This window comes from Mus caroli, unplaced genomic scaffold (genome assembly GCF_978045245.1).
Source record: "Mus caroli unplaced genomic scaffold, Mus_caroli_1 scaffold_4, whole genome shotgun sequence".
In the NCBI taxonomy this organism is placed as follows: domain Eukaryota; kingdom Metazoa; phylum Chordata; class Mammalia; order Rodentia; family Muridae; genus Mus; species Mus caroli.
Window position 1 is genome coordinate 22318199 of NW_028227259.1, and position 13370 is coordinate 22331568.

At 42.7% G+C, this 13370-nt stretch overlaps 1 protein-coding gene across 4 annotated transcripts in view; it reads right to left on the reverse strand.

Annotated features, from left to right (window-relative positions):
- Positions 1-13013, reverse strand: part of Hycc1 (hyccin PI4KA lipid kinase complex subunit 1) — a 127194-nt gene extending 114181 nt beyond the window's left edge. Inside the window, exons 1-2 of one of the 4 annotated variants that reach the window (XM_029477388.2) lie at positions 12802-13013; positions 12247-12363 (exon numbers count right to left, since the gene is read on the reverse strand). The gene's annotated coding sequence lies outside the window, so the exon portion shown is untranslated. The remainder of the gene's footprint in view (positions 1-12246; positions 12364-12801) is intronic. The other 3 variants (XM_085836514.1, XM_021161836.3, XM_085836513.1) reach the window with 3 other exon arrangements.
- Positions 13014-13370: the final 357 nt, after the last annotated feature.

Below are 13370 nucleotides of genomic sequence, written 5' to 3' on the forward strand. Positions count from 1 at the left end.
TCCAGTCTTTTGAACTCCAACAAGGCCACAGCTCCTAATCCTTCCCAAACAGTTCCCACAACAAGGGAGCCTCTATGGAGACCATTCTCATGCAAACCGCCACAGAAGGTAAGAAGAATACACTGTTTTTGTAGTACTACTGTAAAATGTTTAACTTTCTCATCAACAAACCAATATACATGATTCCTCACATGATGATTCATAACTCCTTGGCCTCATTATGTCTATACGTCTATATCCCAGCATGCAATGATTATATATAAATCAACATTTACTTAAGGTAAACACTTTTATAAGAATGGCTAACAACATTAAGTGGACTCGTCCATTTTTTATGTTATTGGCTCTAAGCAGAGAAAATTACTTTAAACTTAAAAGGACTTTTAAGTTGATTTTAAACTATCCCACAGCTTGCTTTAAGTACTGCTTAAGTACTTTAAGTACTACTCTCCAGGAAAGAACTTACTTCCTTTCTTCTTTTTCATTCTTGCCAGAAGACTTCTTAACTGATTAAGTAGCTGCCTTCCCAATTGCTAATCAAATAAACTATTAAATATTCAGAGAAAAAATGTTTTGCTTTCCTTTTTAATTTTTATTTTTTCCTGTGTGTGTTGGGGAGGTGAGAAAAGGGCATCACATTCCCCTGAATTGGAACTATAGGTTGCTGTAAGCTGCTAATTTGCATGCTGGAAACCAAACTAAGGTCTCTGGAAGAGCAGCAAGTGTTTTCAACTGCTGGGCCAGTTCTCCAGTCCTTGCTTTTCGTTTTTGAAGAACCTAAAGCCTTCATCTAAAAGCACAGGCCTCCAGGAAAAAGACACACTGAGGTTCTACCAGAGTGAGTTATTATTATTATTATTCTTTCAGAGTGAGTTATTTGTCATTTCACTCTATTGTGGATTTACTTTCAGATATTTCTGAGTCAGGGTCTTATGAAGCCTAGGCTGGCCTGGAGCTCATGGTGATTCTGTTGCCTTGGCCTTCCAAGTGCTGAGATTACAGGACTACAAGTGAGCACTACCACACCCAATTCATAATTTTATTATTTTAATAACATTTTATTTCCAGTTATTGTTGTTTTGTTGAGTGGTTGAGACAGCCTCAACTGGCCTGGAACTTGCTATGGGTGGGCCAGGCTAGTATCAAACTTACCTGCCTCTATATCCTGAGAGTGTGTTCTCACACTGAGCTAACTAGTATGTCTTCAAATACAAATTATATAGCCATTTTGGGTCTGTGATGTAGCTCAGTTAGGAGACCACTTGCTTGGCATGCACAAGCCCTGGCTCTGTCTCCAGCACCACAATAAAATAAAAATATAAATATAAGATATAAAATTATGTAACAATTTTAGAACTTAAAATTGTGTTAGTAATTATAGGAAAGTAGGCTCAGATATTATTAGCACAAATTCATACAGTATCTAATAAATATCTGCTGAATAAAGGAGTAAATTTCACCCATCACAATGATGCTTGTCACATTTGCCATCTGCTCTCCATCTCTACAGCAACTCGGAGAGCCTGTGCTTTGTTGTCTCTGCACAGTTGTTCAAGTAGCATTCCTGCTCCTGGACTCCTCCCTGTGCAGTGCATCATGCACTTGCTGCCATATTGATCTTCCTGAACCAACATACTATCACAGATGGCATCGTATCTCGGGCCCTACACATCAAACTCACCCTTTAAGACAGGCATTGTCTACTTCTCTCAACTTCCCTCATCCCCTGTGGCCTCTGTGCGACAACTTCTCTCTGCTCTGTCTCTTTTTTGCTCGTTAGCTTTTTACAGTGTGACCAGAAAGACCTCGGGGTTCATGCTGATGAGGTGTGTGTGCGTGCAAGGGAAAATGTTAGGGCAGTGTCATGGCACTGTATCTGTGAGCCTCCAAAGCCTTGCTTGATGGCAATATAGACTGATTGATATATTTAACCACTTAGAAGATCTCTTATTAGAAATAAAATTCTGTACTTCATTAAACATAGGAACACCATAAATAACATTTTCAAGTATACTATTAGGCAGAAATCTGCCAACATTTTTTCCAAAATATTTGTATCATCTTTCACAAAATATAACTGTTGTACATGTTGGTGATTCAAGTATTGCCTCAATCAAACAAACTTCATTTAGCTCTAATGATGAAGACATAAAATTCTTAAAGGCCGCTGACAGATTTTAAGAGACTGCTGAAAAAAATGAGCTTCAACCATTATCTGAAGAGCTCTCATTGTCATGACTGCTGAGTAGATGCACAGTGAGCAGCACAGTCATTAAGAACGCTTTTCATATATTTACTAGACCAGAGTCTCAGGCTGACAGTTCAGTCATTCAATCCCTGCCCAGCTCATGCAATTTATGCAGACTATAGGCCGGCAGCACCAGAGTAGGAACAAAGAAAGAGGCTATGAATAGGCAAAAACAGCCAGGGGTGTCGTGTTAAGGACTGATGCATGCAATATGTTTATAGCTGCAAAAAGTCAATATTACTATATATCCAAATTATAACATTAATAATTCAACAAGCCCTTGATAGCTTACTGAGTGTAACGCAAGGCTTTTCCATTACTTTGCACTATTGGCAAAAAGACCATAACGTCTGCCCTTAAGGAGCATACAAAGCAGGCAGCTAAGAAAGGGAGGGGAGTACGTGAGGAAAGAAATCAATTGATGGCCATTTTGTGGCAGGCTAATTACAAGTGCTTAGCACCAGTATCAAATGTTGATCTGTGTGTGTGCTCATGTGTGTGTGTGTCTGGCACGCTAGTACACACTTGTAATCCCAGCACTTGGCAAGAGGACCCTATCTAAAATACAAAAACTGTTGGCCTTCACCAATGCCTTCTTTGTTGAATGATAAACACAAGTGTGTTCCTTTGGGGACCAAGACTTCTACTGCATTCTGTAGTAAATCACATTCACTTTCAGAAGGCTCATAAATTGCCTCCACATGATGAAAGAACTCCTGGGTACATATGCAAAACCAGGTTTTCAGCAAGGAATCTGTAAAATCTAACTAGACACAGCACTATCTGAATAAGACTTAATTAAAAATAGTAAAGAAATAGTAAAAAAAATTTACACAGCTTTACATAGCATATAGCTAACAATATGTTAGAATGGTGGGTTACATATCAACAGCACACTAGGCCAAGACAGTTCCACATGGAAGAGGTTTTTATTGGAAGGGAGAGACAAGGTAGTAGCAGAAAGAGAAGAAAGGGGGGGGGAGAGGGAAGGAGGGAGGGGTGTTCTTATTTATATGGAGAATGACATAATGCAGGTGAAGGTGGGAGGTGAGCCAAGTGGATGTTGGGAATATGGTGCCTGTTGCCTTGGCAACCCGTCTGCAGGTCGCAGGTCTTGCTGTCACTTATGTGATGTCATAGGTTTGGGAGGTCCTGATGACAAAAGCTAAAGTATGTAACAAAAAAATTGATATATGGCTGTGGCAACTTAGTATGCTTGGTGACCAGAGGGTCTCAGTCTTCAAAGAAATGGGCCTGAGCCAAAAGACACACTGTGCTGCCTCTGCTGGCTGCACCACAGGCAGAATAAAGCAGGTAATACTGAGCTACAGTAGTAATTACAGTAATGCAAGTAGCTCAAATTAACATCATACTAGACACCACTGCACTGGGTCTTCCATTTTCTACCTTGAAAACACAACCAGGTCTGTTGGTTGCTGCTCCTGTGCCCTTGCGAACTGAAAACCCCTTAAACACCTTCTCTTTGTCAAACCAAACAAACTCAATCAAACAAAATTTAGCCATTTGCCACTGTAGCACTATACTGGGGAGCTGGCAGAGAAGGCAAATAGCTACTCAGTTTCTCTGCCATATCTTGCCTAGAGGAGACATAAAATATCTAGGGGGGTTCTTGGGAATAAGCAAGTGACAAATGAAGGGATTTAAGATGTTGCTGTATACAAGCATATCAGCCATCTCCATTATTTCTTAGAGCTGTAGTAACAAAGTAGAACAGACTGCAGGAATTTACATTCTCAAGGTGCTCCAGGCTAGAGTCAGAGATAAAGGTGGGTTCCTGCTGAGAGCCAGGAAACAGGACTCTGCCTCCAGCTTTTCTCTCTGACATGGAGGTAGCAGCCATCTTCACATCATGCCCCTCTTTAATTGCCATGTGCCTGGCTCTTCTTTTCTTGTATTAATGCTTAAATATCATCCACTTATTCATATTTATTAAATGTCCACTAGGTCCTACTTGCCATAGAAAAGGATATGACATAGTAGCTGACTTAAGGGATTCAGTCTAGTAGTGGAGACAGTAAACCTAAAACAGCAAAATCGAGTATTCCTTAATCCCTTTTGAAATAAGTCAAAACAAATCAGGGTGAAAGCAATGAAATAAAACAATAAAAGTAAACGCTCCTTATATAGGTTAAGAATAGGAAACACAGAGCAAGTATGTTCCAATCATTTTGTCATCTCTCCCCATCCCTCCTCTTACCCAAACATAACAACGTACAAAAATGCAGTCTTCAAAGCACAGTAGTTGTTTTAACTTAACGCTTTTTACATTTTAAGTGGCAGTTTTCACTGCTGAGGACAAAAGCAAGAGGGAAATATCAAGAGATCCAAATTCCAATTAACTCGTGGGTTGAAGCTTTGGAGTGAGTCACTGCCCTTTAGTAACTTGGAATGGGATTTAACCATTACAGAAGTCAGCCAGTGGAGCCCAGATGTTCAATCAAAAGTGTTGAGCAATGAGGCAATACAATGAGAAAATGCAAGGACACACTGTTAATGGCATGACATTAACATGACAAACGAGACATAATTTTAAAACACAGCAGATCTAGGTTGCCAGTGTAACTTAGGGGTGCAACACCTACTTAACACGTGAAAAGCCCTTACCCCAGATTCAGTCTCTACCTCGATTCAGTCTCTACCACGTCAGTAGAAAATAGGAAACAACATATCTTTCCAATCAGAAACTTGGTGGTGGGTCTCATTAATACAGATGTTTGTCTTAATAGTTATAGTAATCAAAGCACTATGACTGTGTTGACAATCAATTTGGTTTAATAGACAAGTATAAAATAATTTAAAAAATAGTCTCCAATAATATTAAGTTTTATATTAATAGAACAAAATGTTGCTTTACCACTGAATAAGAAGCTAAAATTGGTACAGCAAAAGTTTTTATGTAGGCTCCACTCACAGTGCTTGAAAGTTCTATAAGGACTGTTCATCTCCACAGTATTTTAAGCATTTCTGTTGTTTCTGAAGGAAGTGATTTAAAAAAATTAAAGCCTGCTCAAATTTTTTTTTACCAATAATTAATTTGTGGTTGGTAGAATTCCAATTCAATAAATCAGACTATATTATAATTAATTCTTGGAAAGTCTATATTATGAAGACATGGAGAATTTCTGCTCCAATTGCTGTTTTACAACCAACTCAGTCTTATTTCCATGTTGCTGCTGACCTTTCTAAGGAGTGACCTAATACTGCAAAACATATTTATAGCTCTCATGGAGAAAACAACACATTTTACTCTTAGTTTCTTAGTCTTTCTTGGCTGATCCTTTTTTTAAAATCTTCTCAACCTAGCATTAACTAGTGAACTGGCACACTGTAGATGCTCAAGAAAAGATGAGTCTATAAGGTAACTAATATGAAATCAACCATTTGGACAACCAAGAATGTGGTCCAGCATTTAACAGCGTCAGAAGACCAACTCTTCCAATTCCAAGGCAACTTCCATCCTAAGTCATTCTGTACCGACATTCTGATGCAGCAGCCTCATCTATTGCATCCAGCTACTTGCCATCAGTTGCTCCCTTAATCAACCCTGTACCAGCTAACTTTGGTTTTCAACATAAACTCTCCCACAGCCTCCTAGGTAGCCAGTCGGCCAGCTCCTCTTCCAGGTTCATGCTTTAACTTTGCACCATCTCCTCCTTCCATGCTGAGCTACCTTGACCTCACAGATGATAACACTCTGGTTTTTATCATCTATGTGACTGTTTTCTGTTTCCTATGCATGACTAGTAGTCTGTTTGACTTGCATGTTTTGTTTTGTTTTTTTTATTAATTTTTTTAAAATTTACATTTCAAATGTTATCCCCTTTCCTGATGTCCCCTCTGACAACCTCTATCCCATCCTCCCTCTCCCTGCTTCTATGAAGGTGCTCCCCCCACCCACCCACCCACTCCTGCTTCTCCAGCCTGGCATTCCCCTACACTGGGACATCAAGCCTTCACAGGACCAAGGGCTTCCCCTCCCATTGGTGTCCCACAAGGCCATCCTCTGTTACAACTGCTGCTGGAGCCATGGGTCTCTCCATGTATCCTCTTTGGTTGATGGTTTAGTCCGTGGGAGCGGGAGCTCTGGGAGGTCTGATTGGTTGATATGGTTGTTCCTCCTATGGAGCTGCAAACCCCTTTAGCTCCTTCAGTCCTCTCTCTAACTCTTCCATTGTGGACCTCATGCTCAGTCCAATGGTTGACTGTGAGCATCTGCCTCTGTTTTTTGTCAGGCTCTGGCAGAGCCTCTCAGGAGACAGCTATATCAGGCTCCTAACAGCAAGCACTTCTTGGCATCCACAATAGTGTCGGTTTGGTAACTGTACATGGGATGGATCCTCAGGTGGGGCAATCTCTGGATGGCCTTCCCTTCAGTCTTTGCTCCACAGTTTGTCTCTGTATCTCCTCCCATGGGTATTTCTCCATACTAAGAAAGACCAAAGTATCCACACTTTGGTCTTCCTTCTTGAGCTTCATGTGGTCTGTGAATTATATTTTGGGTATTCCAAGCTTTTGGGCTAATATCCACTTATCAGTGAGTGCATCTCATGTGTGTTCTTTTGTGATTGGGTTACCTCACTCAGGATGATATTTTCTAGTTCCATCCATTTGCCTAAGAACTTCATGAATTCATCCTTTTTAATAGCTGAGTAGTACTCCATTGTGTAAATGTACCACATTTTCTGTATCCGTTCCTCTGTTGAAAGACATCTGGGTTCTTTCCAGCTTCTGGCTATTATAAATAAGGCTGCTAAGAACATAGTGGAGCATGTGTCCTTGTTATAAGTTGGAGCATCTTTTGGGAATATGCCCATTAGGGAAATGCAAATCAAAACAACCCTGAGATTCCACCTCACATCAGTCAGAATGGCTAAGATCAAAAACTCAGCAGATGCTGGCGAGGATGTGGAGAAAAGAGGAACACTCCTCCATTGTTGGTAGGATTGCAGACTGGAAAGCAGTCTGGCAGTTCTGCAGAAAATTGGACATAGTATTCCGTGAGGATCCAGCTATATATACTTCTCCTGGACTTGCATGTTTTAGGTTCTGCTTCTTGCTCCACCCATTTCTAAAGCACTGTCACCTTCCCCTCCATTCCCTTAGCAAGGCCAACCTCATGCTTCAGAATCTCCCAGAATGGTCTCCCCTCATCTAAGTCTGTGTGCACTCTCAGGACAATGCCGTCACTCCACCTAGTACTCTGTCTGCAGCACCCACCAGCTTACAGATCACTGTGAACTCTGACATCCAGGACAGAGGGTAAGCAGCACATGCAGCTGGTTCAGAGAAGTCTGAGTGGGAACTTCCTACAGCAGATGGGGAGACGGGCGCGGATCCTGTCAGAATCAACTCCAAACTCTTCAGTTATATATATTTCAAAGTGAGGAGTTTTAAAAGTTCATAACTGTTTGCCCATTAAGCACTTTTAAATCTTAAATTCTTCTCTTAAATTTGCTAGCCGACACATTCCATCATTCTATTGTTTTTGTTTTAAGACAGGGCCTCAGTATGTGGCCCAGGATAGTCTGATAGGCTCAGGTACTAGCTCCCACCTCAGCCTCCAGACTAGCTGAGACTGACTACAGACATTCATCATAGTGCCTGGCCCTTACACAGGCATAAACAAAAATAAATATAAATCTTTCAATAGCTAAAACTCAACAAGATTTTCATAGAATAAATTTAAGAACTCTTACATACTGTGTTTATTAAGTCAAATACAAATTACTGGATAAATTCTTAACATGAGAATGAGAAACTAATAATGTTCATCAAGTAATCAAAAGATTCATTGTTCAAGAAAACGCCAAACAAATTTAACATTTACTACTGAATGCTACATTGACACAAAGCTCGAAGAGAACAGACATTTGGACCACAGTGAAAAAGCACTGTTTTCCAAACTCCTGGATCTCTGATGTACAATACTTTAACAGTAACCTTCTTAACAACATACAAACAGGACTTGGGAGTACAAATTAATTTTGGGACCCAACAAGTCTGGGTCTTAAGCTTTAGTTTTGTCTGGGCACATGGTTTAAACTGTTAAACATATTGTATATGTTGTATACAAATCAATCATAATTTTCTCATCTCATCTCACCTACTTCAGAGTCATCTACTACTATCACTGTATCAGGCAATACTCATTAAGAGTAGCAGAAGAGACGAGGAATAATTATGATGGGGGTACAAAAATATAATTATACAAAGAAGAGAAACAATAAGATTTCACGTATGTGATCATGTTTATTTTTCAATAATAGGAAAAGCAAAAGGTATCTAGTCAGAAGCATGCTAGGGAACTGATGTAAAGTGCAAGGACTGGGCAGATGGATGGCTCAGTGGGTCATGTCACATGCTTACTACATGAACTAGGATGAGGATCTGAGCTCGTCTCCAGCATACTCAAGTAAAGACTGGCATGCCTGCGATCTCAGTGCTGGGGGTGGAGACAGAAGAATCTGGAGGGCTTTGCTAGCCTACCCTAATGGACTAGCATCAGGTTCAGCAAGAGACCCTGACTCAAAAAGAATTCTCATAGAGAATGACTAAAGAAGCCAATTGGTGCTGACATCGAGCCTATGGGAGGGAACATATGCAACGCACAGACAACAGAAGCTGTGATTTTAGACAAAAATTGTCTTTCAACTCCCTACACTTAACTTTAGCTGAGACTTAACATCTGAGTCTCAATTTTTAACTGTAAAATAGGAATGATAATCCCTATTTCATAGAGTTTACAATTAAATTTAAAGTACTTAGAAAAGACTTAAGCCCAATTTGAGATCCCCACAAAGTCCTAGGAAGACCTACACATTTATACAGCTCAACTATTTCCAACCTGCCAAGGGCAGAAGGAAAAGCTCCTTATGTTCTTTGCTCAGACTCTCTCTGTATTCAGAAAACAATGCACTACAAAGCTTATGGGGCGGGGGAGGGGGAACGGTGCACTATGAGATCATCCTCATACACGTCAGAAACAGGCGACCATCAAGAAACTTTATCTCCAGAACATCACCAGGGTCCACTGAGACGTCTACAACCACCCATCAACAGGTTAAAACAGCGACACACGCTCATCTCAACATTCTGAGGGCATGGGATCAGATTTAATATCTCACCTCAAAAAAAAAAGACAAAAGAGCATTTTAAAAACAGATCTTAGGTGAAATTTTTGAACGTCTGACTATGTAGCCCTAAAGCACCTTGGATTGTCTTCTTGGGATTGTCTAGCCTGCCACAGGGCTCCTCGTTCTTGGGGGAACCGGATTCCTCCTCTCACAAACACCTACTAATGCCTGTAGCTCTTCCTTCATGGAAGAAACCTCATGAGAATTCCCTCATCCATGCTTGGCATGTCAATTGGTACAGTTATGTTTTGGTCTGGTTTAGGAAACCATAATGTTGCGATTTCCTGGTGCACACATGTGATTTCCATCATATATGGAAGACACTGTCTTATAGCAGACATGCCAGCTCTGTCCTCTGACTCCTAGCAATCTTCCCACCCCCTCTTCCATGATGTCCTCTGAGCCATAGGTGTGGAGGATATGTTGAAATGCATTAACTGGGGCTAAGCACCCCATAATCAATTGCTGAATGTCCTTCCTCCATTCAGATAGGCAGCCTAACTCTGGAGGACTAAAAAGAAGCCTTAGCAGCACTTGCATTTCAAAAAGAAGCAACAAACTGCTGATTCCCATCCAACACAACCCCGCCCCCTAAAAAACCCCTGACAAAGCATTCCACAGTGATGCCACAGGTCTTCTTCTGAAGAACCGCTGTTCTCACAATACTAGGATGCTCTCTTAACTTTTTTGCGGACCTTTAAAAGGCACTTTAGGAAACCAATCTTGGTACTACTGATAACTGACAATTAAAACAAAGAAACACAGTCATCATTATCTTGTTTCTTATTAGAGATGTTGCTTTCAGAAATGTATTTCTTACTGGTCACCGTTGTCTCTGGCTCCCCAAGGACTAACTGGGATTAATCACCTCATACCCACCCCCAGAGGTTTTACCTTGACGCTGCTCTTTATTCATGCATGCACAAAGACTAAATTCTTTCAGCCTATGCTCTACTGTGGTGGGCTTTTTATAAAAGACTTATTTTACATGTCTGAGTGTTTTTTCTGCAAATGTGTGTGAAAAAACATGAGTGCCTGGTGCCTCTGAAGGTCAGAAGAAGGCATCAAATCTGGAACTGGAGCTAAGAATGGTTGTGAATAGCAACCATGTGGGTACTAGGAACCAAACCAGAGTCCTCTGCAAGAACAAGAGCTCTTAATCACGGAGCCGGTTCTCCTGCCCCTCAAGTGGTTTTTCAACCATGTCCACACATTAAAAATATCTAGGAAATCAACAATATGTTTAAAAACGTAAACTTTACAGGAAAGTATCCTATGCCAACAGAAAGTAAGTGTTCCCTAAGACTCGGAAGGAAACATTACAAAGGATACAAACAAATCTTAGGAGGTGATATGTGGGTTTGTTATTTTAATTGTGGCAATGATTTTATAAATATTAACATATTAAGTATTAAATGTCACAACTGAAATATGTGTGTATTATACTTCAGAGAGTTCTTGTTTAATTAAGTGCTGTTGTGTAGGTCCTATGCTGCCCTCCCTGGAAACAGGGTGGGGAAGGTTCCTTCTGAGAGTAAAAATTTTAAGTTCTGCAAAATACCATATGTGGCCAAGACAGAGAAATGCTATTCCATAGCCAGCATTTTCTCCTTTCTATCCTTCCATTTTCTTGAAAAGCCTCACTCACACATCTCTACTTTATTGCCACAAGTAATCTGATGACTGGTTTTGGAGCTACACTCTTAAAAGTCACCTATGAAGATTTCTTAGGCTTGATTACAAATAGGCAACAGGATGCTGAATAAAAGTGAACTAGAAGATATATTTAAACTTATTGTCAAAATTACACCATTCTTTAAAAATGTAACCAAAAGGGATTTTATAAAATAGAAGAATAGAAACAAACAAAAAATTAGAGAAAGGAAAGCAGGGTCCTTCAGTATGGCTCTGGTGGTAAAAGCTCTTGCCACCAAGCCTGATGAAAGGAAAGACAGGAACTCTGCATTGACCCAACCCAGTCTCCACCTGGCATGCATACCCAGAGACTGTAGCTACTGATTATTAACGGGATTTCTAATCTGTTTCTGGAAATAATGTTAATAAATCAAGTGACTGTAAAATGAGTCAATTGTAGAATCTGGTTTCTAAATACATGCTGGGCTTCCCCCTTACTACTAAAGTGAAATACTTGATTTCCATACCACTCATGACAAAGAAGCCTTTCCCCTTTCTTGTCCTTCAGTGTACTTCAAAAACGTGGTACAAAGGTTCATCTTATAAACCTTAAAATGTATTCACCTAAAGGGGAAAAGTGGTCACAAACGATCGGGGGTGGGGGTTGGGGGGAGGAGGCTGGTGCCATTGGCAACAGAACAGTCTTAGGAAAACACACCTCCCAGAACTATCGCCTTGTTTCAAGGTTACCCTAATCTTTGTGGCTTTATGTAGATAAAAGTTGTAACAACTGAAAACCTCAAACTGCAACGCGTGGCATGAACCACAGGGCTGGCACATCTCCTGCAAAACCTACCTTGTTACCCAAAGGACACCCAGTTTACAGAAAGCCAGTGTCACCCTGCATGCAACCAGTAGCAGTCTCTGTATCGCAGCAGCACTCCCCCTACCTGAGCAGTGGAGCCGCTGCCCGCGTGCAAGAGCGTTTTATCCCAGAAGCGATTCAGTGCAGTGCAAAACCACTAGGGCCAAATCCTTCAGGAACCTCTAAACTCTAAAGGTACAAAGCAAACACATGCACGCTGCAGGGCAGAGACCCAGTGTTGCTGAAGCGTGCAAACCTGGGGTGTTTTCATGCGGGGGGTGGGGGGGAGGAGAAAGGAAGGAAAAAAGAACGAAAGGAAGAAAAGAAAGAAAAAAGAAGCTTACAAACAAAAAACCGTTCAGTGGACAGAAAGCCCTGTCGATCCTCGAGGGCGGTCACAGCAGCCGCAGAAGAGGCAGAACTCCAGGGTCCAGCGCGGCGCAGGCAGAAGAGGAGCTCTCCTGGTGGTGGACAGACAGACCGGGCTGGCACTCCGAACCCCCAGCCCCACGGGATTCAAGACCCGAGCGAGCACGGCTCTGAAGAGCACCGGGTCTGCGGAGCCCGCGTGGGCGGCGAGGCCAGGCTTTGGGCGGCGCGGACGGGTGGGCAGCGGCCATAGGCTACGGTGGGCTCTGTGCTAGGCCGACCCTGGGGCGCCCCCAGCTCATCGCCCAACCGGGAACCGAGCCTCGTTCACAGCGGGCAGCGGGCCGCGGCCAACTTAGGGTTCTCGGGCCGCGCCTCGCGCGGGAGCCGTTACCCGCAACGGGCCGCCGCCCCAGGACGAAGTCCTACCCGCCGCCGGCAACAGCTTCAGCCCCGCTCCTCCCAGACCAAAGAAAGTTCTCGGTCTCCCGGCGCCTCAGGGGCCGGCGTGCGGCTCGCGGCAGACTCACCAGAGCAGCTCCGGACCTACCGCGGCCTCCCTCCACGACCACGGCGACCACGGCGACCTGGCGACTGCGCTCCTCCGGCAGCCGCGCCACCTGCCCCTCTCCTTCTAGCAGCACGAGTCCGGGCGAGCCATCTTCCCTCCTCTCTCTGACTGACAACCCAGCCCGGACAGCCGCCACTGCCGCCAGCCTCTCTGACAGGCACCACCAGGGACCCGTCCCCAAGCAGCCAACCACCACCGTCCCACACTGGATCAGCCTATCACTGACCCCCGGGGTGGGCCCAGAACAACTTCTCCACCAATGAGAATCTGAAACTATTGATACGGGGGGGGGGGGCGATTTGAGTGGGCGTGGTCTGAGCGATGGGCGTGGTCCGGGAACGCCCAGGGCAGACGATTGACTGTGTGGTTAGTGGTGACAACTAAGAAGTTCCATGAAGGTCTCAGGATCTCTCTGAGCCCTTTAGACCTTAAGTCTTACCAGATGCTTTAAAACGTAATCAGAAAAGGACAGCAAGCTGATATTCAATTACTCGAATCATTTCCCAAAAGTATATCAAAATTTGACCA